Source organism: Suricata suricatta, chromosome 14 (genome assembly GCF_006229205.1).
Source record: "Suricata suricatta isolate VVHF042 chromosome 14, meerkat_22Aug2017_6uvM2_HiC, whole genome shotgun sequence".
Lineage (NCBI taxonomy): Eukaryota > Metazoa > Chordata > Mammalia > Carnivora > Herpestidae > Suricata > Suricata suricatta.
Genome location: NC_043713.1, coordinates 41,635,919 through 41,649,286, shown reverse-complemented (window position 1 = coordinate 41,649,286; position 13,368 = coordinate 41,635,919). Strand labels below are relative to the sequence as shown.

The following is a 13,368-nucleotide window of genomic DNA, read 5'->3' as shown; positions in this document are numbered from 1 at the left end:
TGACAATAAACTATTTAAATAAATAAATAAATAATAAAATAAATTTTAAAAAAGAATTCAGAAATGAAGGTGGGGTAATTTTTGGATGAAGTTACAAACTGAAAACAACATCTGCTCTACTACACATACAATCAGGTAAGAAATGTTATTTTTTTATGTCTATTTATTTTTGAGAAAGAAAGAAGGAGACAGAGCGTGAGCAGGGGAGGGGCAAAAAGAGAAGGAGACATAGAATCTGAAGCAGGTTCCAGGCTCTGAGCTGTCAGCACAGAGCCCGACATGGGGCTTGAACTCAAAAACCGTGAGATCATGACCTGAGCTGAAGTAAGACCCCTCAACCAACTTAGCCACCCAGACACCCCATGAAATCTTATTTTTAATGCATACAATGCACGTAGCATTTTAATCTCCAAGATGTGAGTTTTATCAATCAAGCACTGTAAGTTAAGGCATAAAATTTGAAAACATTCAGCAAAAAATTGGGTTAATTTTGTTGTTTTACAGCACTGTTTTTGTTAGGATTTTTAATAGTCATTTAAAATATTATTTTCTATGGATATGTCAAATGTGAATATACCACATTCCCAAATTATACATCATGGTTTTCAATATTGCTAGTCAAAAGTCATGAACACTGAAGCTAAAACCAAATCCCTCTTAGTAACCAAGTTATTATAGGCTGTAAATGCATGATTGTTATTCATATGATGACTTGTTCTTCCACTGGCTAGCTAATAGAACTTAGCTAGATATTTAAACAAGTTATTTAAACTCTTTGTCTCAGTTTTCTAATCTTTAAAACTGGTATGATATTAGGGCCTAATCCATAGGGCATTGTAAGGATGATAATGCATTGTTTTTTTTAAAGCAGTTAGGAAAGAGCTCAGCAAACACTACTTGAGTTTAGCTATTAATATTAGGATCACCTGAAACAGGCCATTCCAAGCAGTCTTTGTGGAGAAGGTGGTGAAAAATAATCTATCTCAGAGAATGATAAATTCTAATATCTGATAAATGATAAAGAGGTTAATTGCTTAACATTTCGGACATAAAATATGCTCAGATTTTTTTTGTTTTATTTTCCTAAAAAAAAAAGAGTCTCTCATATTATGCGTGTGTGTTTATTTTCCTCCTCGCTAGTAGTTTAGAAAAATTACTCTAAATAACAAGACAGACAAATTACTTAGCCAAGTGTCTTATTTCAGTTAAGTACCATAGACAGGTTTATGAACAACAGAAATTTATTTCTCATGGTTTTGGAGTCTGTAAGTTCAAGATCAGAGTGCCAGGCTGGTCAAGTTCAGGTGAGGGCCATCCTGTGGGTTTTAGACCCAGTTCTCTTGTATCCTCACATGGCAGAAGGGACCAAAGAGAACTCTCTGGGGTCTCTTTTATGAGGCCACTAACCCCAGTCATGAGGGCTCTATCTTCATGACCTAAGTACCACCCAAAGTCATTCTGATACCCTTCCTAATGCCATCACACTGTAGGGCAGGATTTCAGCATATGAAGTTTCAGGTGGGGGAACAAAAACATGGTCCACAACACCAAGTTATCAACTAATTAATTTTTTTTCTTTTCAATTACTTCTATTCATCTGATAATTCAAGTTGTAGATTAAGTGCATATTAATAGCCTCATTATTAGGTAAATTCTGGAATAAAATAATTTTTTTGGTGACATTCACATACTTTAATTTGTAAATTTACAGTGATATTTAAAACTATATAAATTTTTGCTTTGCAAGAACTATTAACTAAATATCAAGGACTGGCATATTTTTGGCAAAAAAATCTATTGATATTTCTCTCATTGCTTGAGAAGAGCTATTAAAAAGGCTCAATAATTTCATAAATTGCTGAGTTGATTTTCTTTTGCTGAAAGAGAGCTGGCAAGAAATGTCAGCAACAACTGTACATACAAAAGTGAATCCACTTGGGTCTGAGTGAACTTCCCATGTAATTTGCACTCTGCCCACTGGAAAGACTGAACTGGGACAAAAAATCTAGTGAGATTAACTGTCAGACTCCAAAACAAAAGCCATGGAGGTTAACTGAACAGAAAATACCCAACGGTAACTAACGGTATTATAGATGATTCCTGATATTCTCGATACCAGGTTTTGCTTCTCCTACACTATACTTATTCATCCTTAGAGACAAGAAACACGACTTCTTCCCTTAAACAGCATTTATATCAAGCATTTTTCATAGTGCTTAGTATTTGTTGACTAAAAAAAGTCTCCAAGAGCAAAATGTATAAACAAGTAAAATATAGAGCAATTATACTTACCATTTTAAATACTTAAAATTTTTGTTGTTTATTTATTTATTTTTGAGAGAAAGACAGACAGAGTGAGTGGGAGAGGGGCAGAGAGAGAGGGAGAGAGAGAATCCCAAGCAGGCTCCGCACTGTCAGCACAGAGGCCAATGTGGGGCTCAAACTCACAAGCTGCGAGATCATGACCTGGGCCCAAACCAAGAGTCAGACATTAACTGACTAAGCCCCTCATTTTAAATACGTTTACGTATTACCATGGACAAAGGAAACCACATAAATCACGTCGTCCCATAGTTCCTCCAAAAACAATGTAGAAAAAATAGAACACCAAAGAATACTACACAAAAATAATATGGTCAAAGAACAAAGAACACCAAAATAACAAATTACCTTCTCAAAAAAAAAAAAAAAGCACAACACAAAAAGTGCCCGCTCCCAGCAGGTGATCTCCACATGCCAACAACAGCCTGAGCCATGGGCATGGGCTAAAGAGACAAATGGACCCAGTGGCAAGCTTATACTTCCTCTAAAACCACTTTCAAGAAAAAAGGGGGAAAAAAGGCAGAAGAAAACAGACAAAATTCCAGAAGGGTTAAATATATGGAAACAAGCAGTGGACATTTAAAAAAGTGAATCAGAAATTTAAATTCTAAAGCAGAAAACATTTTAAGATTATTATAATTATTTATTCTAGAAAGAGACAATGTGAGCAAGGGAGAGGGGCAGAAGGAGAGGGAGACGGAGAATCCTAAGCAGACTACACTCTTAGTGTGGAGTCTGTTACAAGGCTTGATCCCACAACTCTGGGTTCATGACTGGAGCTAAAATCGAGAGTTGGAGGCTCAATCAACTGAGCTACTCAAGCACCCCTAAAGCAGAAAATGTTTTAAAAATTAAAAACTGAGGAATTAAATGCAAAAAACAAAACACAACAAAAACAGTAACAAAAAGATAAGGAATCTGTTAGCAGGCCTGTTTCTACATGGTGTGGATGAGCAATTCTGAAACAACTGAAGGAAATATAAAACAACTTCTAGAGAAGAGCAGCGAGATTTCTTATTGCCAGAGAAAGACATTACAAATATGGAAAGGGTGAAGACGAAAATGACTATAATGAAGCTGGATTGCACCTGGAGAATTGATATATGAATCTATGATTTATATACGTTCACAGATAGATATAGAAATAGACAAAATGCACACATGCATATTTGCTAGCTCTGACAGATCCTGAAACAATGATATCCCAGTGCAAATGAGCAAATCTTACACCCAGACTTTTGTTTCTAAAGTCCATTCTCTTGTGAGAGACACACGACTTCTTGTATATATAGTTTCTTCCAGGACTAATACATGAAAGTATAAGATGCACTTGAAACATTTTATAGTGTTAGGAGGTGAAGACATACTCATAAATGATGGAGGTGTAAGGACGCAGGTCCAATCCGGCCTTCCCCACCCGGCCTTCCCAGCCGTCCGGAGCCCGTTGCGGTGCACTGCCTTGGTGGAAATGCCCCTGGCAGTAGCTGGTCGCCGGCGGAAGAGCGGTCGCCAGCCGGGGGGGGCGGTCCCCCACCCGCCACAGGTCCGATCCAGCCTTCCCCTGTACTTGAAGGGGAAGGCTCCGGCTTCTCCAGAAGGGGCGCACCTTGAGGAGGGGCAACTCCTGCAGCGCCCAATAGGGAGAGGCCAGCTGATACCTTTGACCTTTCTAGAGGCGGGCCTAGTCACGCCCCACATGGGGCGTCCTGGGCCCACTCTGATTGGTTAATACTCCAAATGTCCTGATTGGCTCCCACAACTGCCAGTATTGATGGGGGGTAGGGATTGGATCACTGTACACCTGTCATCATTTCCTATAATGCCCCCTCCCAAAGGTATAAAAGGCCCTGCCCTGCCTTTGTTCGGGGCTCTCTCCACGTGGCCGGCGGGTGGGCTGGAGATTGTGAGCCCGAGCTTAAGCTTGTAATAAAGTCCCTTTGTTTTTGCAGGCGTGACTCGGTCTCCCTAGCAGTCTCTGGTGCTTGTTTTGGGGTGATTTTACAAACTTGGGTACAACAGAGGTATTTCAGATATAAGAGCATTTGCCCCCCACATACTGATAACAAATTATAATTCATAAAATCAAAATAGGAATCAAGTATTGCATATGTATACGATGAAATTAAGGAATAAATAGGAAGAATGGAGAGCTCTTTAAGTAAAATTCCAAGTAATGAGTGTGGAGGAAACATGAAATTAGAAAAATTACCATGTGTTTGCAACCACAGCAGTAATAATCTCAAAGCAAGAAGCTAAAATCAGTGGGCACAAGTATGATGAGAACAGGATGTTTACATAGTCTTTGGTGTATCTCTTCACAGATGCTTGTTAGTTATAAGGGAGAAAATAATACCTTTGCAATGAAGAAACATGGCAGACACAACATTAAGCCATAGTTGGAAATGTACCTTATCAGTGATGGGACAAATCAGTACAGGTGTCTCCTTAGAATGGCAGACCGAGAAGGACACAATATCATATCTGCTGTGTTTTTGAAAGAATTATATACCCGCAACTAATAATATGGAACCATTAGTTAAACTCAAAATAAGAGACATTGTAGCAGATAATTGGCCTGAACTCTTTAATAACATAATGTCATGTGAAGTCTGACAGACATGAAAACTAAGGGTAATGTGTCATCCTAGATTGGATCTTGGGCTAGGAAAGGATATTTGTGGTACAGTTGACACAATCTGAATAAGATCTGTAGATTAGATAATACTGAATTTAAATACTATTTTCCTCCTTTTGATAATTGTATTTGCCTATTTTAAGGACTTTTCCTGTTTTAAAAAATACATTGAATTCATAAAGTCAGAGTTAGAGGGGTAATATACCTAAAATTTAAAACTTGCAAAAACACATAGAGAGATTGGATAGATAGATAGAGACAAAGACAGGGACTAGAAGAAGGATGAAGCATGTGAGGAAAATGTTAACATTAAGGGAATGCAGGCAAAAGGTGTAGAAAAATTCTTTGTACTATTTTTGTGCTTCTTTGTACTTTACACTATATTGATCTGAAATTATTTCAAAACAAAAGTTAAAAATAGATACCCCTGAACTCTTATTCAGTTCAGCCTTAACCAGAGGCACACAGACTCTGATAATGAAAGGTTGCAATGTGATAGCTATGGATCACATTACCTATTTGATTGTCTTTTACCACCCCTTTGTTATTTGAAGCTTTATGGTCTTGTTGCATAACAATTAGATAACATAATTATTATGTTTAAAAGGTTGACCAAGCTAATAGTACAAACTAGAGCTAATCTGAAACTTGTCATAAGGAACACACACGCTGTATAGCTTAGAATAAGGGAAAATAACACCTTCAACAATATTGAATTATCAGAAGAAAAAAATACTTCATTGAACTTCACTCTTTCGGAGATAAAGCTTGAGAATTGGAACACAGAAAAGTAGAAAAGAAAGGGGCAGAATGGAGGTTGCTTCAAGCCCAACAAGGGGAGGCACCACCTTTATGGATTATGGACATCGCTCGCAAACAATGGCCACACTTACTGGCTGCTGTAGGCATGCTTACAGTGCTTGTAATTGAGGATGATTATGGTTAATGACTCCAGTAATGTGCACTTTCAAACCAGCAGGACAATGCAATTTGTATCAAACCTATTCAGTATCTCTTCAGGCATTCTGCCTGGTTTAATCTTAGCTCAGCACTGGCTGCGGAGGGAGGCTCTGGAAGCTTCACAGCTGGCTCAAATTAAAATTTTCATGGTCTATCCCACTCCCCAGTCCCTCCAGTACATTCAGGAGTAAATAAAGCTGTTCGAGTCTTCATATCAGCTGGAGGCCGCAGGGACCGTCATAGTTTAACGTGACAGGACCAAGAACTTTAGTCCTAAAAACACTCGGCTCTAGTGTGCAGAGAGGAAACAAAACATCTGTCTATGAAATTCACTGATGAGGTGTTAACCAACAACAGCTACACTTCTTGGTAAAGAGAAGCTGTTTTACATTTCAATAGACTGTGAAACACAACATTCTGTGGTTTTTCAAAAGATAAAAATAATCAGTTAATACAAAATATGTCTAGCTTCCATCTCTCCAACTATCAAGAAGAAATTCTTTGTCAGTCAATTGTTTGTGAAATCAGTTCAGGAATAGATCCTCTTTAGAAGCTAGACTATTCATTGAAATTCAGTTCCAACAAGCTATTTATTTATTTGGTTGGTTGTTTGCTTATTTATTTGTTTAGAGCTATGAGATTAAGAAGCATAAACATGGCTTCATGCCTTTTTTTTTTTTTTTTTTGGTTTACTGTCACTTTAGGAAGAGATGAGAGGCACAGTTTCTATACACTTATGCCTGTAATTTTCAGAGACTCTGGTTACAAATACTGAAGCATGACAGATTCTGTATACAAATGAGATGGAAAAATATGTTGAAGGGCCTAAGGCTGAAGATAATTACAATTTTGAAAAAAAAATACGATTGTGTTCCACTCCTCAGGTTTGTAAGTAGAGTTTTTCTTTCTGTGCAGCTGACCGCAAATTGTTACATGTCAGCAGTTCCAGAAGAACATTTTCAGATTTAACAATGATATCTATCAAAGGTAACAATAGGATGAGGTTGGAAAGCAAGGTGAAAGTGCATGTGTCTCCTGGTCTTCATGCAAGGTAAATGGCATGGAGAATGATTGATATGTGAAAAGAATACAATGTTTAGGTGCCAAAGTGGTTATAAGCAGCAGGAAAATGTGCTGATTATGCTACCCTGAGATATTTCATACCCAGGTATTTCACATTTTATTTTATTTTTAGAATGCTTATAAATCAAACTTGTTTTGCTCTCAAATGTTTACCCATATGTCATGAAGTTTAAAGTTTATGACATACACCTTGCCTCATAGTGTAGATTATGTTGTTCAGTTTGTAACAAATAGCTTTGAATGTGAAAGTGTAGTTGTTTGATTATAAATGGCATGAGCTAAATTGACTATAAATGACCTCATGTTGTCTAGCATGGAAATACTGTCATTTCTTGTGTGAAAAGTAATAAAAAAAAACATTTGGTATAAAGACTCATTGGCAAGTTTCAGGATTTTACAGTTCTACCAACTGACTGAAAGAAATCTCTAACACAAGCAAATAAAATATTAGTATAGATATTTTTGCAGCTTTCTGTATCACATTCATAAGAAAATTATTTAAAATGAGTAAAAGGACATTATAATGATATTATAATGCAAGGCAGAATACATAATTGCAGAGCTGGGAGTAATGGAGTTTAATCTATGTGATCTAAGAGAGAGAATTCTATCAAACTCTTGGAAACATTCAGGAAAGTATGGCTACAATTCCCCAAGTACCTCCTCTAACAACTTCCCAATCTCCTTCCAGCATTTGATGGCTATTTCATCTTGACTTATCTTTATGGTGTTGATGACCAGTACTCTGGATAAGCTTATTCACAATTTTGAATGCTAAAGACTACATATCCTAGGCTTCCTTGCATCTAGGGCTATTCATGTTGCTAGGGATTTCCAGGTTGATGGGTCCCTATACGAGTCGGAAGGGAAATGTCTTTCTAACAAACATGGTCATAAAGGCATTTCATTTTTCTTTCCTTTATCAGGAAAGTGGGGTTGACTACAAGCAGTAGTAGTAGGATTTCTACTGAACAGTCTGAGTTGTAAGTTGGGCATTTCCTTGGCTTTCTTGCTTCTAAACTAAAATGTCCTTTAATGTGCCAATTTCTACTTAAACTAGCTAGGTTGGACCCTTCAGTCTGAACATAAGAAACTCAATTAATAAAATGTGAAACTGAAAAAAGCTTACCTCCATATGCTTGTGTTTTTTATTCATCTGGCTACCATATTTCATAGTTAAGTAACATTAATGTCACCACCCCTCTCAGTGGTGAAAGCGAGTGGACTTTCTTTGCCTTTATTGTTTTGTTTTTTATCTTCAGGAATTTTACCTATGACTTTCCTGCTCAATGATTCATTTGTTATTTCAAGTTCCCCAGTCATAAGAATTCTTTTGTGCCAGCAATTTCTATTATGATACAATCACTTGGAGCAAGACATTTTTACAAACATATGACTAAATCACAGTAGCAACTATGTCTCATCAAATGAGCTGCTCTTCTGGGCAGTGGTCAGCTTGAGAAACATTCAAGTCAAAAGCATGGGCATTTTTATGATAGTTTATTGGGAGCTGGGTTTCTGTAGAATTATTGTGCATCTCAAAACCTCTGCTTTGGCAAAGTTAATGTGGACTTCTGGAGGTCCCTGTATTCTCTTCTAGAGGAAGGAGAGGGAATCTTCTTTGTTCCTGTTCTAGTCCTTGCTGGATCCTGCTCACTTAGATTCATTCCCTTACTTATTCCAGTATTTCTTAAACTTCTCTTTTTTCTAATATTCCCTAATAACTGTCTTTTTCCTTAAAGCTTTATTTTATTTTATTTTATTTAAAAATTTTTAAATGTTTATTTATTTTTGAGAGAGAGAGACAGTGACTGAGTACGAGTGGGGGAAGGGGAGAGAGACAGAGGGAGACAGAGATGCAGAATCTGAAGCAGGCTCCAGGCTCTGAGCCATCAGCACAGAGCCTGACACGTGGCTGGATCTCAAGAATCGTGAGATCATAACCTGAGCTGGAAGTCAGATGCTCAGCTGACTGAGCCACCCAGGAGCCCTGAGACTTATTTTAAAACATATTACATATGCACATTTTTTCCTCTGACCTCTTCAGATTTCACAAAACATTCTAGACTTACTTGCAAATAGTTCTTCAAATAATGACCACTGCTAGATAAATATTATGATACATCAATTACAAATATTCTGTGCAAATCATACAATGTTCACTGTCAGTTGCTATGCTTCTTTCTGTTGCTATTTAATGTTTTGCTGAAGCAAGGCAAAACGATGCATGTCTTGCCTTTTATTATTGATTTTATGAGAAGTCATCATGACTTTTCAGAAACGGAGTCTCTTTCTCCAGATTATGCTGGCTCTTTTCAAATACACTTGAGTTACCATTAGGAATAACAGATGCTTAGGTTCTTTGACAATCTTCAGGATCAAATATAATTGTAATAGGTCAGAGGAAAGGCAGCCACTTGATCTTTTCATGATGTATAGCATTCTGAACCCTTGAAATAAGTGAGTTGAAATGTTAACTATATTAATAACATCATATGAGTGGATTTTGGTGATGTATGGGATTGAAGAGGCCAACCTACATCTGTCAGGCTTCCAACTGATCCTAACACAGGATGAAAGGTCAGACTGGCTGGGTGAAACTCCTGTTCCCCAAATATTTGATACTGGTACTATTTTCTTCCCATGTATGTTTTATATGATGTTGTGGTAACACACAATGATAGTAAATAAAAGACCAGACACTTACAGTAAGATGTACTTGGAAATTTCCAATCTTCTAACAGGAAGACAATAAAAATATTGCTTCTTTTTTTCTTTCCCAGATGTTTATTCTCTAAAAGAGAACAAAAAAGGTTTTAAGCTGCCAATAATTCCTTAGATGTTTGCTTGCTACTACTTCTTCACATAGCATTCTATTAAAATAATCTCATTAAATATGGAATATGAGTAAATTGCAACAATATTTTTTTCTTAGAAAATCATTATTTTTTTCCCTAATGGCAGCTGATAATGTCTCACTGTTTAACTTCTTGCAAAGGACATTCTGTAAAAAGACACTTTTCAGTGAAGACTTTGAGATGCACATTTAATATATTATTTGAATGGCCAGGGAAGAATAGTAAGCTACTCTTTTTAAAAATAAGTTCCTTTTTGGAAGAGGATGGCTTGATCTCAGAGTTAATTTATCTATGTCATGTTTGTACCTTGAAATATATGTCCTTTTTTAAGTTATGCATTCATATCAAATGCATATAGTGAAAGTTCATATATATATGTAGATATATATCTATATTAGATAGATAGATAGATCTTTTTGGACAATATTTTTCTGTCCCATGACCTAAATAAGACTCATAGTAACATACATTGTGAAGACATTACTGTGGTAGTTTTTCATTATTAAGTTTTGTCAACTTTGGAACCTGAGCATACCTTGGAGTATCTGAATTAAGAAACAGATTTTAAGCTTTGCTTATAAATGTGGTAGAAAACATTACCTTTATTGTTTATCTACTTTCAAGAAAAAAATACTTAGAAGTTTTAAACCATTTTGAGAAAAAATTTTATGGACAGTAATAATTAAATCAAAACCATACATTTTATTTTCATTTATAGATGAAAGGCTGGTAGCTTGGTATCTGACATCGTTGATGAAACCCTTTTTTTCAATGTCAAGACTGGTGTAAATAAATTGCCCAACACTCTGGAATACAAGAGTAATTACTGGTGGGGTATTAATCAGAGAAATAGAACCAAGAGTAAGATGTGTGTGTTGGGGGTACTTTAAAGAATTGAGTCTTACAATTTTGATTATGGGAACTGGCAAGTCCAAGATCTCCAGAGCAACCTTGTAGGTTGAAGAGCCAGTTGATGTTGCAGCTCTAGTCCAAAAGCAGTCTGGTGACAAAATTCTCTCTTTCTTAGGAGAAGTTAGTCTTTTCTTCTGATGGCCTTCAACTGATTGGATGAGGCCCATCCAGAATAACCTGCTTTACTCTAAATCTCTGGTTTAAATCGTAATCTAGTTTAAAAATAACCTTCACAACAACTAGTCTGCTTTTTAACCAAATATTTGAACAATGTGGTCTAGTCAAGTTGATACATAAAATAAACCATCATGTGGGCATTAACAGTCTGTGTTTACAAATAATTAGAATTATTTCACTAGTCTCTTCAAAGTGAGCATTGCTATCTCTCAACTTTGGAGTAATCTGAATACTCCTTAATTCCTTTTCTTCTATTCTCCTAAAAATTATGTCATTTAATTTCCTTTTATTCCCAATATGCCCTTCCTCGTTTTTCATTATTCTCAGCCATTGCACTCACACCAACGCATGCTGATTTTCTTGATTTAATTACCTTTCATGAAAAGGGAAACTAGAAAAAAAATCCCATGATCTATTTAAAGATGTTGAAACTCTCCTACCAGGTGACTTCTACTTCATGTCAGGAACCTTAATGCCTGCTTCTAGCCTCTTTGAGGTAACTTTTATGTACATTTGTGTGTGTGTGTGTGTGTGTGTGTGTGTGTGTGTTCTCTCCAAATGAAATGCATATCTGCATATCTTTTTTCCAATGTAATACCTCTAAAGTAGAAGATAGAAATTTTTAGAGCTCGAAGAATGTAAAGTAATAATTATATATGTGAATATCAAAACATTGTGGAGTTAATTATTAGCCTTCCAAGCAGAGACAACTGTAGGCTGAGGTAAAAACTCAGGGAACCAGGATATAGGGCTCAAAATAGTTACACATCATAGTTATACAAAGGACAGATTCTCTATCAAGTAAGATGGATGTGACAGTTCTTGCTCCCCATATCACTAATGTGCATCACTGTCTGACACAAGACACAGTGCTGGAAAGGACCTGTAGAGGTCATCCAATGAATCCTAGTACTTCCATTCTCTATTGTGTCTACTGATGATGTGCCCCCTATAGCAAATATTTAGGAAAATATTAGCTTTTATGTTTTAAAACAGTGGCATTCTACTGCTTATTGAATCTCAGGAAATGCTTTATAATGTCTGAGTAGAATTCTCCTGATGCAGACAATAACAGTCCTCTGCCTAAAACTATTCCATATGGAAACCAATAGTAGTCGATCTTTTATTAATCATGTTACATTTTTCAGACGACTGTTTCAAGTGTTTTTTACAAGGCCACTAAAGTCTCAGAGCAGATGAAAATGTGGTTGTCAAGGTACATTCCTGGGCAAGTGGCCAGAGGGGCAAGCAGGTAACCCCAGCTAGACATTTTGCGATGATACGTGACATCATTTAAGTCATTCATCTTCCCTTTCTTTGCTCTTTGCTCATTTTCAAGTCATTGCATGACATTTATTACATTTTTCTCCCTCACTTATCTATATTTAGCCCAAAGCCCTCTTGAACAGGCCTTCCAGACTCTAGTAAAAATAATATTTCCTATCCTTATGAGATGAACTCCACTCCTGGATATGAGCTCATATTTTTGACATGTAATTCCATTATCCAGAAATCAAGATCCTGCTTATTGATGCCATCTCCACAGTCCATTGTTCACGTCTGAGATCTTTCTTTCTCATGCGCTAACTCTTGGGAAGACAGTATGATGACAGCACCATCTGTGCTCCTAAGTCTTTCATCTTCTGACCTAAGAAAGTATTTTCATCTAGACATGGGTCAGCAGGACTGCTAGGTGGATAACAACTTGGATGTGTCCTTCAAGATGACACAAACCTTCACTGACCACAACCTACTGGTCATTTAAGGAACTTTAAATGTGAAATCACTAAACATTTCTAGTTTCTTCCTACAAGACCCAAGTTGTTTTGAAGTGCTTTGTTCCTTGGAATTTTTTGTAGAGGTTAGTGATGGAGAATTTTGACTGCCGGCACAGAGCCCGACATGGGGCTCAAACTCACAAACCGTCAGATCATGACCTGAGCTGAAATCAAGAGTTGGATGCTTTAACTGACTGAGCCACCCAGGGGCCCCTGGAGTCCAGCCTTAAAGCATAAGACTATCTAAGCCAATATCTTTCAGATTGCTTCCTGCTTTCTCACTTTTTCCGCACATATGGATGTATGCCTATAGAGTGCTGCTGAGAGTAGAAGAATGTACTAGAATCCAGAGGCTTTGATTTCAAGTTCTAACACTTGAAATAACTTTGTAGTATTGGATGCAATTAAATTATCGTTAGGACTATATTCCCCATCTGAAAAACTCTTGTAAATGCGGCGATAACTGGATAGCACCAAGGTGTCAGTTGACGTTTAGGTAGGAACTTATTTTTTCTCTTTCGTGAAAGGTATAAAGTGGCCTTTTGAAAAACAATCCTTGAGATTTTGAGTTTTAAAAAGAAAGCACAGTTTCTGGTGTGTGTTGTCTTTAAAAAAGACAGCACTTCACTATGATGTTAAACTA

The 13,368-nt window shown here is 36.8% G+C and overlaps 1 pseudogene; it reads left to right on the top strand.

Moving 5' to 3' along the window:
• Window positions 1-3,646: 3,646 nt before the first annotated feature.
• The window catches only part of LOC115277417, a 61,110-nt pseudogene continuing 51,388 nt past the window's right edge, over window positions 3,647-13,368 (top strand).